We start from the raw sequence: 6,791 nt of genomic DNA on the forward strand, positions 1-6,791 counted from the left end.
GCTTCCAGTTGCCTTCCGGGTGAAATTCAAGGTGCTGGTGATGACATACAAAGCCCTACATGGCATGGGTCCGGATTACCTACGGGAGCACCTACTGCCGGCATCAACTTCCCTCTGTCCTGTACGTTCCCACAGAGAGGGCCTCCTCAGGGTACCACCGGTCAGAGAATGTCGGCTGGTGACCCCCAGGGGGAGAGCATTCTCGGTGGGTGCACCAATTCTTTGGAACCGCTTACTGGCTGAACTCTGGATGGCCCCTGACCTTCGCTCCTTCCGGCGTGATCTAAAAACTTATCTATTCGAACAAGCCGGCTTGGCCTGATGGGTTTGGGTTTTAACATTATTTTAACTAACCTACAACATTGGGCAGAATCATTTAACTTTAAATCTTGTAACCTGTATTCTTATTTTTATTGCCCTGTACACCACCCTGAGTCCTTCAGGAGAAGGGCGGTATATAAATCAAATAAACAAACAAACAAACAAACAAACAAACAAACAAACAAATAAATATTGAAACAGCTAACTTTGAAAGAGCAGGAAAGGTAACCTAATGCTGAATTCATTTTTATTCATTGCCTTGCAGAGGAGGGCATGAATTCAGTGGTGGAATTCAAATATGTGAACAACCGGTTCTCTGTGTGGATGCCACTTCCAGAAGTCCATTCTGGGCCTGGGCAACAAAAAATTAGCTATCGGTTCTGCCGAACTGGTGTGAACTGGCTGAATCCCACCACTGGTTTGGAGTGCAGTGGAAGTGTCCTTTTCCTTGGCTCCAAGGGCACGGAGCATTTTGACTTTGCTGCTGGGCCTGTTCCTATGGATATCTGACACGTAAGTATGCAGAGAAATGCCTGAGCTGTAGTTCAGGTGTGGAGAAGCTAAGTGGCCAATTGATGGACCAAAAGCTAGTCTTGAACACCCTAAGTGAAATCTGATCAGTTTATTTTCTCACTTCATAAACTCTAGAACAGGGGTGGGAAATTATGGCCCTTTTATGACTTGTAGATTCAACACCCAGAATTCTGGGAGTTGAAGTCCACAAGTCATAAAGGGGCCATTGTTCCTCACCTCTGCTCTACAAGGTGATTGGAGATTTTGCTTTAAACGTTTCCCGAATAATTCTAAATCTGTGGTTTCACCCTTATGAGGCCATTTGTTTCATAGCAATTCCCAGCAACGTGGCACGATTCTGTGATCATTCTAGAGAGCCCCATGCTGTTATGATGTTCTCAGGTACTATTATAATAGAAGAAATACCTGCTTCCTAGTGCATTTTAAATATAAGCCGAAGTTCTTTCAGAGAAAGATAAATGCTAGCTGGCATTTATTCCTGTAAAATGTTCATTCTACCATTGACCTGCTAAGTATGGATGCCCAAATATGCTCCCAAAGGTTTTATTTATTGATTAGATATTTATCCCTCCTTTATTATTTTTATAAATAACTCAAAGTGGCAAACATACACAGTACTCCTTCCTCCTCCTATTTTCCCCACAACAACAATTGTGTTAGATGAGTTGGGCTGAGAGAGAGAAAGAGAGAGAGAGGGACTGGCCCAAATTCACCCAGCCGGCTTTCATGCCTAAGGTGGGACTACGGTAGAACTCATAGTCTACTGGTGATTGGCCCAAAGTTAACCAGCCAGCTTCCATGCCTAAAGTGGGATTAGAAGAGTCTCCTGGTGATTGGTCCAAAGTCACCCAGCCAGATTTCATGCTAAGTCGGGGCTAGAACTGACCATCCATACAGTCTTCACAATCTATGGTAAAATTCTTAATATTTCTATCCAAAACATAAGGTGAATATATACCATAAGCTCTTTTTAAGATTTCAAACATGGAAAAGTCACTCCTAAAATGTTGTTGTTGTTAGCTGCGAAGTCATGTCCGACCCATCGCAACCCTATGGACAACGTTCCTCCAGGCCTTCCTGTCCTCTACCATCTTCTGGAGTCCATTTAAGCTCACGCCTACTGCTTCAGTGACTCCATCCAGCCACCTCATTCTCTGTCATCCCCTTCTTCTATTGCCCTCAATCTTTCCCAGCATTAGGCTCTTCTTCAGTGAGTCCTTCTTTCTCATTAGGTGGCCAAAGTATTTGAGTTTCAACTTCAGGATCTGGCCTTCTAAAGAGCAGTCAGGGTTGATCTCCTCTAGGACTGACCGGTTTGATCGCCTTGCAGTCCAAGGGACTCGCAGGAGTCTTCTCCAGCACCATAGTTCAAAGGCCTCAATTCTTTGGCACTCAGCCTTTCTTATGGTCCAACTTTCACTGTCATACATTGCAACTGGGAAGACCATAGCCTTGACTATATGCACTTTTGTTGACAGGGTGATGTCTCTACTTTTTAGTGTGTTGTCTAGATTTGCCATGGCTTTCTTCCACAGGAGCAAGCGTCTTTTAATTTCTTGGCTACAGTCCCCATGTACAGTGATCTTGGAGCCCAAGAAAATAAAATCTGTCACTACCTCCATCTCTTCCCCCTCTATTTGCCAGGAATTGAGAGGGCCGGATGCCATGATCTTGGTTTTCTTAATGTTTAGTTTCAACCCAAGTTTTGCATTCTCCTTCTTCACCTGCAACAAGAGGCTCTTTAGTTCTTCTTCACTTTCTGCCATTAGAGTGGTATCATCTGCCACAACTAAAACAGCCCAAAATAAAAGAAAATTCCGAGTGACTCATACTTAATCTCTAGTGTGCTTTGTAACCTTTGAACGTTCAACCCAGAAGCAAGAAGAAATCAAAAACAAAGAAAAATATTAGAGAAAGAGAGTAACTTGTTATATTTGCACATGGTAAAGAAACACATAAAGCATAGAACAAAAGTTATACATTTTTTAAACAGGAATTTGAATTCAGTTCATTTGAATGTTCCTCATCAAATTTCACATTTCTTTGTATTTTATTTCTCTATTCTTCTTTTCCTTAGAGAACAGATTATAGATTATTTTTAAAGCACTTCCATGACTGAGAAGGGAAAATGCTGAATTTTTCAGTCACTCAAGTTGCCTTTGACTGTTTCCACTTTGGAGATATTCTTCCTTCTTCTGCACAAAATAGAACAAACTGTCATGTTTGTACAGCTGTGCCTTAATGATTGAAAACCCTATTTAGAACACTGATTCTCCTTGCAGATTTTTGTCCTTGCAGTAGCTGTCAGTCTTGGTAACAGGGTGACATATTTCTCAGTGCAGTACCCAGGTTATTTTTGCTTTGCGTTTAGCAGCAAATTTAATTTTTCATATTTTGTAGCACCATCTAGTGGATATATAGTAGAATGAAAAGTGGAGATGCTCTTGATAGGCTCTAAAGAATGGTTGCTGGAATTGGGTATGTCTATTTTAATGAAGAAAGGGACACGGTGGCTCTGTGGGTTAGGACGCTGAGCTTGTCGATCAGAAGATCAGCAGTTTGGCGGGTTGAATCCCAAGTGCCGTGTAGCAGAATGAGCGCCTGTTACTCATCCCAGCTTCTGCGAACCTAGCAGTTCGAAAGCACGTAAAAATGCAAGTAGAAAAACAGGGACCACTACGGTGGGAAGGTAACAGTGTTCCGTGTGCCTTTGGCATCTAGTCATGCTGGCCACATGACCACGGAGACGTCCTTGGACAAGCGCTGGCTCTTCGGCTTTGAAACAGAGATGAGCACCGGCCCCTAGAGTTGGAAACGACTAGCACGCATGTGCGGGGAAACTTTTACCTTTACCTTATTTTAATGAAGAGAAGGACGAGGGGTGACATGATAGCAGTGTTCCAATATCTCAAGGGTTGCCACAAAGAAGAGGGAGTCAAGCTATTCTCCAAAGCACCTGAAGGCAGGACAAGAAGCAATGGATGGAAACTGACCAAAGAGAGAAACAACCTAGAACTAAGGTGAAATTTCCTGACAAGTAGAACAATTAATGAGTGGAACAATCTGCCTCCAGAAGCTGTGAATGCTCCAACATTGGAAGTTTTTAAGAAGAGAGTGAAATTATATAGGGCAGGGGTGTGAAACTGCTGGCCCACAGGCCAGTTGCATCATGAGGAGGCCACGCCCACCCCAGCTCCGGCAATGTGAAAAAAGTTGTGATATATTGTGACATGTCATGTGACACAATGAGTTTGACACCTGTGGTATAGGGCTTCCTGTCTGAGGAGGGGGACTTCCAAGGTCCCTTCCAACTCTATTATTGTTATTGTTATTACTACTACTACTATTACTACTACTACTGCTATTATTTTACAAATATTTTCCTTTTCTTACAAGATACTATTAGAAATTTGAAATAATTATTTCTTTTACTGAAACTTTAATGAAAGCAAGGTACTTTTTTGGGAAACTACTGCAGTTCTTTGTGCGGTAAACGTAAATGAAGCAACATTCAATTCCAATGAATTTATTTATCCAAAAGGTTTGTTTTTAGATTCTTTTGCATGGAAACTGCGACTAGATATTCCAGGAAATGCTACTTATTGTTTCCTATAATCATGATTTGTCACAAAATTCAGGAATTTTTGTTAAGCAAGAAAACAAAGAAACTTGAGTAGTCCACTGTAGAATTTAGATCTTTGTGTCATGTCTCCAAGTTAATTCTGTGCATATTAATATTCTGTGTATATTAAGATGTGCAATTTAATATTGTGGGGCCAATGGACAATGCAGCAAGTGTCTAAAAGCTTTACAATATCCTTCACAACATTAATTATATTAATAATAACAAGATGTGTGTGTACAGGTAGACCTTGATTTATGACTAGTTGCTTAACAACCATTCAAAGTTATGACCCCCTCCCCCCAAAAAAACTACTTATGACCCATTTTAAAAGTTACAATTGCTGCACACACACCCCACCACAGTCACAGGAGTGCATTTGTGGGTGCTTGGCAACCAGCTCACCTTTGTGGCCATTTGCAGTGTTCCATGGTCATGAGACTGCAGTATGGGACATGGGCCAGTGTTCACTTTCATTTTCTGGCAAAAAAACCTCATTAGGGAGAATTGATTGCCGTGACTGCTTAATGAAGTGATGTTTTGACTTATGACCACAGTGATTTACAACCATATTTTCAGACTCAAATCGTCAGTACTACCTGTATAGTCCAAATATTCCAGTCAGACTTGTTCCAGTAATCCAAGAATCATTTCCAATTTGATTTTTTAAAAAGTATTTTATTAATTTTCTATCACTACAATTCATTTGTGCTTAATGAACGTGTTCTATGGGTTGATTTTTGATTAGTCGTAAAAGCTAAGTTCTTACTCTCTATCTTGTTTTTCCAACCACTGATAAAATAAATTCCGCGTTTGAAAGTATTCCGTATCTTCTTTTTCTTTAATTCTCAATGTTGTTGTTGTTAGCTGCAAAGTCGTGTCCGACCCATCGCAACCCCATGGACAACGTTCCTCCAGGCCTTCCTGTCCTCTACCGTCTTCTGGAGTCAATTTAGGCTCACGCCTACTGCTTCTGTGACTCCATCCAGCCACCTCATTCTCTGTCGTCCCTTTCTTCTCTTGCCCTCAACCTTTCCCAGCATTTGGCTCTTCTCCAGTGAGTCCTTCCTTCTCATTAGGTGGCCAAAGTAATTCTCAGTGTAAGTCTATCCATTTCAGCACAGTCCAGTATTTACTTAATTATTGCTTCCTCTGATGGTGTTGTCTCATTTTTCCAGTTTTGCGCAAATGCAATCCTTGCTGCTGTTAGTACATATAGTGTTAAATATACATTTTGTTTATCATTTTTTTTTCTGGCATTATGCCTGATAAAAAAAATCAGGTTTAAAATCTACATGTTTCTCTAACATCTTTTCTAACCAAGTATGTATTTTGGTCAAAAAAATTTTTTTTTTGCTTTAACAGATGTCCACCATAAGTGATAGTATGTCCTGGGATTTTGTTTACATTTCCAACATTTACTAGACATATTTTTAAACATTTTTGCTAATCTACCAGGTGGAAAATATCACCTACAGAACATTTTATATGTTTTCTTTATATGAAGTAGCCATTGTCATCTTATAATTTCTTTCCCAAATATTTTGCCATTTTTCTAATTGTATGTTATATCCAAAAATTTTGCCCATGTAATCATTGTTTCTTTCACTTGTTGGCCTTCCATTTTTAAATTCAATAAAAAGTTATAAAAAAATTTAATCATTTTTTTCATCAGAAGTCAACAACAACTGATCAAACAATTTGATTCTTAACAGTTCTATACATTTCATTCTTTTAGCCCAGATGTAACAGCCCCTTCTAATCTTGCAGCCAAAAGCCTTTCTTTTTCTGTTGATGGATAGATTTCCTAGGTTCTGGAAAGCTTTTGGATTGGGAGGATTCAACATATAGCATGACATGCACAATTCCTTTTCCTCCTTGATTTATTGCAACTACAAAAATTTGAAGTAACCTTTGACATAAAGCCAATATTATATCCTGTTTAGAAGGAAGCTCTGCTAGGACCAAACACACACATACTGTAAGCATAATTGACAGCTGAATATTTATACCAACTCTGTGCCCCTGAAGCTTATCGAGTTATCCCCATTGACACTTACTAATCAAACTAGTTTAGTGAGAAGTTTATAAAAAACAATCTTCAGCAGTAAATTACAGATCAGTTACTGCCCTAGAGCCAACATGCAGTTTGCCCTATTAAGATGATAATACTTAATTGGGATTAAGATCTGAAAAATCAGAAATGTTCCATGTTCTGGACAAGAAGGAACACAAGTGCACTCCTGTTGTCCTCCTGTGTCAATGGGAACATTTTCTAGGCACATGCATGTGGCACTGCAGTCTCAGACAAATT

Source organism: Vipera ursinii (assembly GCF_947247035.1).
Source record: "Vipera ursinii genome assembly, chromosome: 1".
NCBI classification, from domain to species: Eukaryota; Metazoa; Chordata; class Lepidosauria; order Squamata; family Viperidae; genus Vipera; species Vipera ursinii.